The sequence below is a fragment of the Hypanus sabinus genome, chromosome 25 (assembly GCF_030144855.1).
Source record: "Hypanus sabinus isolate sHypSab1 chromosome 25, sHypSab1.hap1, whole genome shotgun sequence".
Classification (NCBI taxonomy): Eukaryota; Metazoa; Chordata; class Chondrichthyes; order Myliobatiformes; family Dasyatidae; genus Hypanus; species Hypanus sabinus.
In genome coordinates this window covers 515,933-527,940 of record NC_082730.1, presented here as the reverse complement: position 1 = coordinate 527,940, position 12,008 = coordinate 515,933, and the positions used below count along the sequence as shown (strand labels likewise).

The following is a 12,008-nucleotide window of genomic DNA, read 5'->3' as shown; positions in this document are numbered from 1 at the left end:
TTTACAGAGCTGCATCATTACATCGCGACTCTTAGAATCTATCCCTCGACTTATGAAAGCTAACATCCCATAAGCTTTCTTAACTACCCTATCTACCTGTGAGGCAACTTTCAGGGATCTGTGGACATGTACCCCCAGATCCCTCTGCTCCTCCACACTACCATGTATCCTGCCATTTACTTTGTACTCTGCCTTGCAATTTGTCCTTCTAAAGTGTACCACCTCACACTTCTCCGGATTGAACTCCATCTGCCACTTCTCAGCCCACTTCTGCATCCTATCAATGTCTCTCTGCAATCTTCGACAATCCTCTACACTCTCTACAACACCACCAACCTTTGTGTCGTCTGCAAACTTGCCAACCCACCCTTCTACCCCCACATCCAGTTCATTAATAAAAATTACAAAAAGTAGAGGTCCCTGAACAGATCCTCTTGGGACACCACTAGTCACAACCCTCCAATCTGAATGTACTTCCTCCACCATGACTCTGTGCCTTCTGCAGGCAAGCCAATTCTGAATCCACCTGGTCAAACTTCCCTGGATCCCATGCCTTCTGACTTTCTGAATAAGCCTAACATGTGGAAACTTGTCAAATGCCTTACTAAAATCCATGTAGATCACATCCACTGCACTACCCTCATCTATATGCCTGGTCACTTCCTTAATGAACTCTATCAGGCTTGTTAGACACGATCTGCCCTGCCCATGCTGACTGTCCCTGATCAGACCATGTTTCTCTAAATGCCCATAGACTCTATCTCTAAGAATCTTTTCCAACAGCTTTCCCACCATGGACATATGGCTCACTGGTCTATAATTAGCCGGACTATCCCTACTACCTCTTTTGAACAAGGGGACAACATTTGCCTCCCTCCAATCCTCCAGTACCATTCCCGTAGACAACGAGGACATAAAGATTCTAGCCAGAGGCTCAGCAATCTCTTCCCTCGCGTCATGGAGCAGCCTGGGGAATATTCTGTCAGGCCTCAGGGACTTACCCATCCTAATGTATTTTAACAACTCCAACACCTCCTCTCCCTTACTATCAACATGCTCCAGAACACCAACCTCACTCATATTGTCCTCACTGTCATCAAGTTCCCTCTCATTGGTGAATACCGAAGAGAAGCATTCATTGAGGACCTCGCTCACTTCCACAGCCTCCAGGCACATCTTCCCACTTATATCTCTAATCGATCCTACCTTCACTCCAGTCATCCTTTTGTTCTTCACATAATTGAAGAATGCCTTGGGGTTTTCCCTTACCCTACTCGCCAAGGCCTTCTCATGCCCCCTTCTTGCGCTTCTCAGGCCCTTCTTCTTTCTTGCTACCCTATATTCCTCAATAGACCCATCTGATCTTTGCTTCCTAAACCTCATATATGCTGCCTTTTTCCACCTGACTAGATTTTCCACCCCACTTGTCACCCATGGTTCCTTCACCCTACCATTCTTTATCTTCCTCACCAGGACAAATTTATCCCTAACATCCTGCAAGAGATCCTTAACATCGATCACATGTCCATAGTACATTTCCCTGCAAAAACGTTATCCCAATTCACACCTGCAAGTTCTAGCCTTATAGCCTCATAATTTGCCCTTCCCCAATTTATAATTTTCCTGTCCTCTCTGATTCTATCCTTTTCCATGATAATGCTAAAGGCCAGAGAGTAGTGATCACTGTCTCCTGACCTGGTTCGTTACCTAATACTAGATCTAGTATGGCATTCTCTCTAGTCGGCCTGTCAACTTATTGTGACAGGAATCCATCCTGGACACACTTAACAAACTGCCCCATCTAAACCCTTGGAACTAATCAGGTGCCAGTCAATATTAGGGAAGTTAAAGTCAACCATGATAACAACCCTCATGAATGGGTATAGCATTAGGGCTGCAGAGGTTTGAGATCAGCATTTTCCCTCTCCTAGGGGAGCCACCAACAATGGCTGATGAGGCCCATCTGCCTGAAGCGACATGTATTAAGGAGCCAGGAATCTGACTTTGCCCTTTCTCCTGTCAGTAGAAATGGAGAAAACCTACAGCACAATACAGGCCCTTCGGTCCACAAAGTTGTGCCGAACATGTCCTTACCTTAGAAATTACCTAGGGTTACCCATAGCCCTCTATTTTTCTAAGCTCCATGTACCTATCCAGGAATCTCTTAAAAGACCCCATTGTATCCACCTGCACCACTGTCAACAGCGGTCTATTCCATAAACTCACCATCCTCTGCGTAAAAAACCTACCCCTGACATCTCCTCTGTGCCTACTTCCAAGCAACTTAAAACTGTGCCCTCTCATGCTAGCCATTTCAGCCTTGGGAAAAAGCCTCTGACTATCCACATGATCAATGCCTCTCATCATCTTATACACCTCTGTCAGGTCACCTCTCATCCTCTGTCACTCAAAGGAGAAAAGGCTGGGTTTACTCAACCTATTCTCATAAGGCATGCCCTTCAATCCAGGCAACATCCTTGTAAGTCTCCTCTGCACCCCTTCTATGGTTTCCACAATCTTCCTGTAGTGAGGCGACCAGAACTAAGCACAGTACTCCAAGTAGGGTCTGACCAGGGTCCTGTAACATGACCTCTTGGCTCTTAAACTCAATCCCATGCCAATGATGAAGACCAATGCACCGTATGCCTTCTTAACGATAGAGTCAACCTGCACAGCAGCTTTGAGTGTCCTATGGACTTGGACCCCAAGATCCATCTGATCCTCAACACTGCAAAGAGTCTTACCATTAATACTATAGTCTGCCATCATTTTTGACCTACCAAAATGAACCACATCACACTTATCTGGGTTGAACTCCATCTGCCACTTCTCAGCTCAGTTTTGCATCCTATCAATGTCTCACTGCAACCTCTGACAGCCCTCCACACTATCCATAACATCCCCAAACTTTGTGTCATCACCAAATTTACTAATCCATCTTTCCACTTCCTCATCTAGGTCATTTATAAAAATCATGAAGAGTAGGGGTTCCAGAACAGATCCCTGAGGCACATCACTGATCACTAACCTCCATGCAGAATATGACCCGTCTACAACCACGCTTTGCCTCCTGTGGGCAAGCTAATTCTGGATCCACAAAGCAATGTGCCCTTGGATCCCATGCCTCCTTACTTTCTCAATAAGCCTTGCATGGGGTACCTCATCAAATGCCTTGCTGAAATCTGTATACACTACATCTACTGCTCTGCCTCCATCAATGTGTTTAGTCACATCTTCAAAAAATTCAATCAGGCTCGTAAGGCACGACCTGCCTTTCACAAAGCCATGCTGACTATTCCTTAACATATTATGCCTCTCCAAATGTTCATAAATCCTGCCTCTCAGGATCTTTTCCATCAACTTATCAACCACTGAAGTAAGACTCACTGGTCTATAAATTCCTGGACTATCTCTACACACTTTCTTGAATAAGGGAACAACATCTGCAACCCTCCAATCCTCCAGAACCTCTCCCGTCCCCATTGATAATGCAAAGATCATCATCAGAGGCTCAGTAATTTCCTCCCTCACCTCCCACAGTAGCCTGGGGTACATCTTGTCCGGTTTCAATGACATCCAACTTGATGCTTTCCAGAAGTTCCAGCACATCCTCTTTCTTAATATCTATATGCTCAAGCTTTTCAATCTGCTGTATGTCATCTCTACAATTGCCAAGATCCTTTTCCATAGTGAATACTGAAGCAAAGTACTTATTAAGTACCTCTGCTATCACCTCTCGTTACTTACACGTTTTCCACTGTCACATTTGATTGGTCCTATTCTCTCACATCTTATCCTCTTGCTCTTTACATACTTGTAGAATGCCTTGGAGTTTTCCTTAATCCTGCCCGCCAAGGCCTTCTCGTGGCCCCTTCTAGTTCTTCTAACTTCATTCTTAAGCTCCTCCCTACTAGCCTTATAATCTTCTAGATCTCTGTCATTACCTAGCTTTTTGAACCCTTCGTGAGTTTATAACAGCCTTTGTACACCACGGATCTTCTACCCTACCTTCCTTTCCCTGTCTCATTGGAACATACCTATGCAGAACACCATGTAAATATCCCTTGAACATCTGCCACATTTGCGACATTGAGTTGAGAGTTAGGGGGCAAAAGTTTAAGGGTAACACAAGGGGGAATTTCTTTACTCAGAGTGTGGTAGCTGTGTGGAATGAGAATCATTCCAGTAGAATCAGTAGAGGCAGGTTTGGTATTGTCATTTAAAGTAAAATTGGATAGGTATATGGACAGGAAAGGAATGGAGGGTTATGGGCTGAGTGTGGACCAGTGGGACTAGGTGAGAGTAAGTCTTCAGCATGGACTAGAAAGGCCAAGATGGCCATGCTGTAATTGTTATATGGTTTATTCCGTACATTTCCTTGAGAACATCTGTTCACAATTTATGCTTCCAAGTTCCTGCCTGAAGGCCACATATTTCCCCTTACTCCAGTTAAAAGCTTTCCTAACTTGTCTGTTCCTATCCTTCTCCAATGCTATGGTAAAGGAGATAGAGTTGTGATTAGTAGTATCAGCTCCACCAGGGTTAGTAGCTAAGCTACACCTGAAGGCCGGAAGCTGGACTTGGTTGTTGGAGGCTAGTTGAGGCGAAAGCCATTGGGAGCATTTAATAGGTAGTGAGAGATTATCCCCATCACCACACCTGTATATATCAGCCTTAAGGAACCCCTTTTAACCACTCTAATACTGATACATTTGACTTTAGCTTCTCCCTCTTAAAATGCATGATGAATTCTATTATATTATGATCACTGCCTCCCAAGGATCCATAGAGTCATAGAAACAGCACAGAAACAGGCCCTCAGTCCATCTAATCTGTGCTGAATCGTTTTAAGTGCCTAGTCTCATCGATCTGCACCAGGACCAAAGCCCTCCATACACCTACATCCATTTACCTATCCAAACTTCTCCTAAACATTCAAATCAAGCTTAAATGCATGACTTGCACTGGCAGCTCATTCCACGCACTCATGACCCTCTGTAAGAAGAAGTTTCTCTTATTGTTCCCTTTAAACTTTTCACCTTTTACATTTAACCTATGACCACTGGTTGTAGTCCCACCTCAATGGAAAATGCCTGCTTATACCCTCTCTATATCCTTCATAATTTTGTATACCTCTTATCAAATCTGCTCTCAGTCTTCTGTGTTCTAAGGAAGACTTTGGTCAGACCTCACTTGAAGTACTGCGTTCAGTTCTGGACACCTCACTACAGGAAGTATGTGGATACTATAGAGAGACTGAAGAGGAGATTTACAAGGATATTGCCTGGATTAGAGGGTGTCACCTTACGAGAATAGGTTGAGAGTACTTGGCCTTTTCTCCTTGGAGCGACGGAGGATGAGAGGTGACTTGATTGAGGTGTATAAGATGATGAGGGTTATTGATTGTGCGGATAGCCAGAGGCTTTTTCCAAGGGCTGAAATGGCTAACCTATTCAATCTTTCCTTATAACTCAGGTACTCCAGTCCTGGCCAGGTCCTTGTAAATTTTCTCTGTACTCTTTAAATATTATTTACATCTTTTCTGTAGGAAGGTGACCTAAATTGCACAGAATACTCCAAATTAGGCCTCACTGACGTTTTATAGAGCTTCAACATAACATCCAGTCTCCTGGACTCAATATTTGATTTATGAAGGCAATGTGCCAAAAGCTTTCTTTATGACTCTATTAAGCTGTGACACCACTTTCAATGAACCTGTATTCCCAGATCCTTGTGTTCTACTGCGCTGCCCAATACCCTACTGTTCACTGTGTAAGATTTACCCTGGTTGGTCTTACCAAAATGCAACACCTCGCACTTCTCTGCATTAAATTCCATCTGCCATTTTTCAGCCCATTTTGACAGCTGGTCCAGATCCTTCTGCAAGCCATGATAGCCTTCCACACAGTCCACTACATTCCTGATCTTGGTGTCATTTGAGAATTTTCTGTTGCAAACTGTTGATATAGATGGCAAACAACAATGGACCCAGCACTGATCCCTGCGACACACCACTAGTCACAGGCCTCCAGTAAGAGAAACCCATCTATTATCATTCTCTGGTTTTCTCCACAATGTCAATGTCTAATCCAATTGGACCTTAAGACCATAAGACTTAGGAATAGAATTAGGTGATTTGATCCATTGAGTCTTCGCCACCATTCAATCATGGCTGATCCATTTTTCCCCTCCTCAACCCCACACCCTGGCTTTCTCCCTGTAACCATTGATACCCTGTCCAGTCAAGAACCTATCAACCTCGGCATTGAATAAACCCAGTGACCTGGCCTCCACAGTTTCCTGTGAATCAGATTCAGGTTTATTATCACCGGCATGTGACGTGAAATTTGTTAACTAGCAGCAGCAGTTCAATGCAATACATAATCTAGCAGAGAGAGAGAGAGAAACATAATAATAAATAAAATAAAACATGATAAATAAACAAGTAAATCAATTACATATAGTGAATAGATTACTTAAAAATGTGCAAAAAAACAGAAATTGTATTTAAAAAAGTGAGGTAGTGTCCAAAGTTTCAAAGTCCATTCAGGAATTGGATGGCAGAGGAGGAGAAGCTGTTCCTGAATCGCTGAGTGTGTGCCTTCAGGCTTCTGTATCTCCTACCTGATGGTAACAATGAGAAAAGGGCATACCCTGGGTGCTGGAGGTCTTTAAAATGAACGCTGCCTTTCTGAGACACCACTCCCTAAAGATGTCTTAGGTACTTTGTAGGCTAGTGCCCAAGTTCAACAAATTCACCACCATCTGACTGAAGAAATTTCTCCACAACTCTGTTTTAAATGGTGCCTCTTTATCCTGAGGCTGGCTCTCTTATCCTAGACTCCCCCACAGTGGGAAACATCCTTTCCACATCTTCTCTGTCTAGGCATTTCTACATTCAAAAGGTTTCAATATGACTCCCCATCATCCTTCTAAATTCCAGCGAGTACAGACCCTGAGCTATCAAACGTTCCTCATGTGATAACCCTTTCATTCCCGAAATTATACTTGTGAACCTCCTCTGACCCCTCTCCAATGCCATCACATCTTTTCTTATATGAGGAACTCAAAACTGTTCACAATACTCAAGGTGAGGCTTCACCTGTACCTCACCAGTTTATCAACCAATGCTCAAACCATGCCAGTAACTTTCCTGTAATACCCTGGGCTTTTAACTTGGTAGGCAGCCATGTGTGGCAATTTGTCAAAGGCCTCTGAAAGTCCAAGTATACAACATCCACGGCATCTCCTTTATCTATCTTACCTGTAATTTCCTCGAAGAATTCCAACTGGTTTGTCAGGCAAGATTTTCCCTGAAGAAACCATGCTGACTTTGTCCTATCTCATTTTGTGTCCATTCCATCACCTCATCCTTAATAATTGACTCCAGCATCTTCCCATCCACTGAGGTCAGGCTAACTGGTCTAAAATTTTCATTCTGCTCCCTTCCTCCTTTCTTAAAGAGCGGAGTGAAATCTGCAATTTTCCAGTCATCTCGCACCTTGCCAGGGTCAAATGATTTTTGAAAGATCATTACTAATGCCACTACAATCTCTACCAAAACCTCTTTCAGAACCTTAGGGTGGAGTTCCTCTGTTTTGGGTGACTATGGTGCACTTGGGTCTTTCAACTTTTTGAGCACCTTCTCCCCCCTCACCACACTCACTTCTCTTCCCTCACACCCATCAACACGGCACACTGCTAGTATCTTCCACAGTGAAGACTAATGCAAAATACTCATTTAGTTCACCTACCATTTCCTTGGCCCCATTATTATTTCTCCAGCCTAATTTTCTAACAGTCCTATATCCATTCATCTCCTTTTTCTTTTTTACTTACTCAAAAAAGTATTACTATCCACTTTGATATTGTTTGCTAGCTTGCTTTCATATTTCATCTTTTCCCTCCTAATGATTCTTTTAGTTGCTCTCTGTAGGTTTTTAAAACCTTTCCAAACCTCTATTTTGCAGCTGGTTTTTGCTTTGTTGTGTGCCCTCTCTTTTGTTTTAACATTAGCTTTGACCTCCCTTGTCAGCTAAGGTTGTACCATTTTGCCAATTGAGTATTTCTTTGTTTTTGGAATAAATTTATCCTGCATCTTCTTTATTTTTTCCCAGAAACTCACACAATTGCTGCTCTGCTGTCATCCCTGCAAGCATCTCCTTCCAATTTACTGCTGGTAAATCGGTCAATTCTGCTTGGCCAGCTCCTCTCTCATACCACTGTAATTTCCTTTTCTCCACTGAAATACCACAACATCAGACTCCCTATCAATTTTGAAGGTGAACTGAATCATATTGTGATCACAGCCTCTGAAGTGTTCTTTTACTGTAAGCTCTCTAATCACCTCCAGTTCATTACATAACACACAATCCAGTATAGCTGACCCCCTAGGAGGGTCAATGACAACCTAATCTAAAAAGCCATAGAAACATAGAAACATAGAAAATAGGTGCAGGAGTAGGCCATTCAACCCTTCGAGCCTGCGCCGCCATTCAGTATGATCATGGCTGATCATCCAACTCAGAACCCTGTACCTGCTTTCTCTCCATACCCCCTGATCCCTTTAGCCACAAGGGCCATATCTAACACCTTCTTAAATATAGCCAATGAACTGGCCTCAACTGTTTCCTGTGGCAGAGAATTCCACAGATTCACCACTCTCTGTGTGAAGAAGTTTTTCCTCATCTCGGTCCTAAAAGCCTTCCCCTTTATCCTTAAACTGTGACCCCTCGTTCTGGACTTCCCCAACATCGGGATCAATCTTCCTGCATCTATCCAGTCCAATCACTTTAGCATTTTATACGTTTCAATAAGATCCCCCCTTCAATCTTATAAATTCCAGTGAGTATAAGCCTAGTCTATCCAGTCTTTCTTCATATGAAAGTCCTGCCATCCCAGGAATCAATCTGGTGAACCTTCTTTGTACTCCCTCTATGGCAAGAATTTCTTTCCTCAGATTGGGGGACCAAAACTGCACACAATACTCCACAATACTCTGTTAGTCCTGATGAAGGGTCTCAGCCCGAAACATCAACAGTGCTTCTCCCTATAGATGCTGCCTGGCCTGCTGCGTTCCACCAGCATTTTGTGTGTGTTGCTTGAATTTCCACCATCTGCAGATTTCCTCGTGTTTGCTGCGCAATACTCCAGGTGCGGTCTCACCAAGGCCTTGTACAACTGCAGTAGAACCTCCCTGCTCCTGTACTCAAATCCTCTTACAATGAATGCCAACGTACCATTCGCCTTTTTCACTGCCTGCTGTACCTGCATGCCCACTTTCAATGACTGCGGTACAATGACACCCAGGTCTCATTGCACCTCCCCTTTTCCTAATCAGCCACCATTCAGATAATAATCTGTTTTCCTGTTCTTGCCACCAAAGTGGATAACCTCACATTTATCCATATTAAATTGCATCTGCCATGAATTTGCCCACTTACCTAATGTATCCAAGTCACACTGCATCCTCTTAGCATCCTTCTCACAGCTAACACTGCCACCCAGCTTCGTGTCATCCACAAACTTGGAGATGCTGCATTTAATTCCCTCATCTAAATCATTAATATATATTGTAAACAACTGGGGTCCCAGCACTGAGCCTTGAGGTACCCCACTAGTCACTGCCTGCCATTCTGAAAAGGTCCCGTTTATTCCCACTCTTTGCTTCCTGTCTGCCAACCAATTCTCTATCCACATCAATACCATACCCCCAATACCATGTGCTTTAAATTTGCACACTAATCTCCTGTGTGGGATCTTGCCAAAAGCCTTTTGAAAATCTAAATATACCACATCCACTGGTTTTTCCCTATCCACTACTAGTTACATCTTCAAAAAATTCTATAAGATTCGTCAGACATGATTTTCCTTTCACAAGTCCATGCTGACTTTGTCTGATGATTTCACCTCTTTCCAAATGTGCTATTATCACATCTTTGATAACTGACTCTAGCATTTTCCCCACCACCAATGTCAGGCTAACTGGTCTATAATTCCATGGTTTCTCTCTCCCTCCTTTTTTAAAAAGTGGGGTTAGATTAGCCACCCTCCAATCCTCAGGAACTAATCCAGAATCTAAAGAGTTTTGAAAAATTATCACTAATGCATCCACTAGTTCTTAGGCTACTTCCTTAAGCATTCTGGGATGCCGACCATCTGGCCCTAAGGATTTATCTGCCTTTAATCCCTTCAATTTACTTAACACCACTTCCCTACTAACATGTATTTCCCTCAGTTCCTCCACCTAACTAGACTCTCGGTCCCTTACTATTTCTGGAAGATTACATATGTCCTCCTTAGTGAAGACAGAACCAAAGTAGTTATTCAATTGGTCTGCTATGTCCTTGTTCCCCATGATCAATTCACCTGTTTCTGACTGTAAGGGACCTACATTTGTCTTAACCAATCTTTTTCTTTTCACATATCTATAAAAGCTTTTACAGTCAGTTTTTCTGTACCCTGCCAGCTTTCTCTCATAATCTTTTTTCCCTTTCCTAATTAAGCCCTTTGTCCTCCTCTGCTGGACTCTGAACTTCTCCCAGTCCTCAGGTGTGCCACTTTTTCTGGCTAATTTGTATGTTTCTTCTTTGGACTTGATACTATCCCTAATTTCCCTTGTCAGCCATGTTTCCTGGTTTATTCTTTTGTTAAACTTGGATGAACAATTGTTGTAGTTCATCCATGCGATCTTTAAATGCTTGCCATTGGATATCCACCGTCAACCCTTTAAGTACCATTCACCAGTCTATCTTAGCTAATTCACGTCTCATACCTTCAAAGTTACCCTTCTTTAAGTTCAGAACCTTTGTTTCTGAATTAACTATGTCACTCTCCATCTTAATGAAGAATTCCACCATATTATGGTCACTCTTACCCAAGGGGCCTCGCACAGCAAGATTGCTAACTAACCCTTCCTCATTGCTCAATACCCAGTCTAGAATGGCCTGCTCTCTAGTTGGTTCCTCGACACGTTGGTTCAGAAAACCATCCCATATACATTCCAAGAAATCCTCTTCCTCAGCGCCCTTACCAATTTGGTTCACCCAATCTATATGTAGATTGAAGTCACCCATTATAACTACTGTTTCTTTATTGCACGCATTTCTAATTTCCTGTTTAATGCCATCCCCAAACTCACTACTACTGTTAAGTGGCCTGCACACAACTGCCACCAGTGTTTTCTGCCCCTTAGTGTTATGCAGCTCTACCCATATCGAATCCACACCCTCCAGGCTAATGTCCTTCCTTTCTATTGCGTTAATCTCCTCTCTAACCAGCAACGCTACCCCACCTCCTTTTCTTTCCTGTCTATCCCTCCTGAATATTGAATATCCCTGGATGTTGAGCTCCCATCCTTGGTCACCCTGGAGCCATGTCTCTGTGATCCCAACTATATCATATTCATTAATAACTATCTGCACATTCAATTCATCCCTTGTTACGAATGCTCCTTGCATTGACACACAAAGCCTTCAGGCTTGTTTTTACAACACTCTTAGCCCTTATACAATTATGTTGAAAAGTGGCCCTTTTTGCTTTTTGCCCTAGATTTGCCTGCCTGCCACTTTTACTTTTCACCTTACTCCTGTTTGCTTCTACCCTCATTTTACACCCCTCTGTCTCTCTGCACTTGTTCCCATCCCCCTGCCACATTAGTTTAATTCCTCCTGAACAACAGTAGCAAACGCTCCCCCTAGGACATTGTTTCCAGTCCAGCCCAGGTGCAGACCATCCTGTTTGTACTTGTCCCACCTCCCCCAGAACTGGTTCCAATGCCCCAGAAATTTGAATCCCTCCCCCATGCACCATTTTTCAAGCCACGTATTCATCTGAAATATCCTCCTGTTTCTACTCTGACTAGCACGTGGCCCTGGTAGTAATCCAGAGATTATTACCTTTGTGGTCCTACTTTTTAATTTATCTCCTAACTCCCTAAATTCACCTTGTGGGACCTCATCCCATTTTTTACCTATATCGTTGGTACCTATGTGCACCACGAGCACTGG

The 12,008-nt window shown here is 43.2% G+C and overlaps 1 protein-coding gene across 3 annotated transcripts in view; it reads left to right on the top strand.

Annotated features, from left to right (window-relative positions):
* The window catches only part of LOC132380908 (kin of IRRE-like protein 1), a 210,246-nt gene that overhangs the window by 38,483 nt on the left and 159,755 nt on the right, over positions 1–12,008 (top strand). The gene's annotated exons all lie outside the window — the stretch shown is intronic.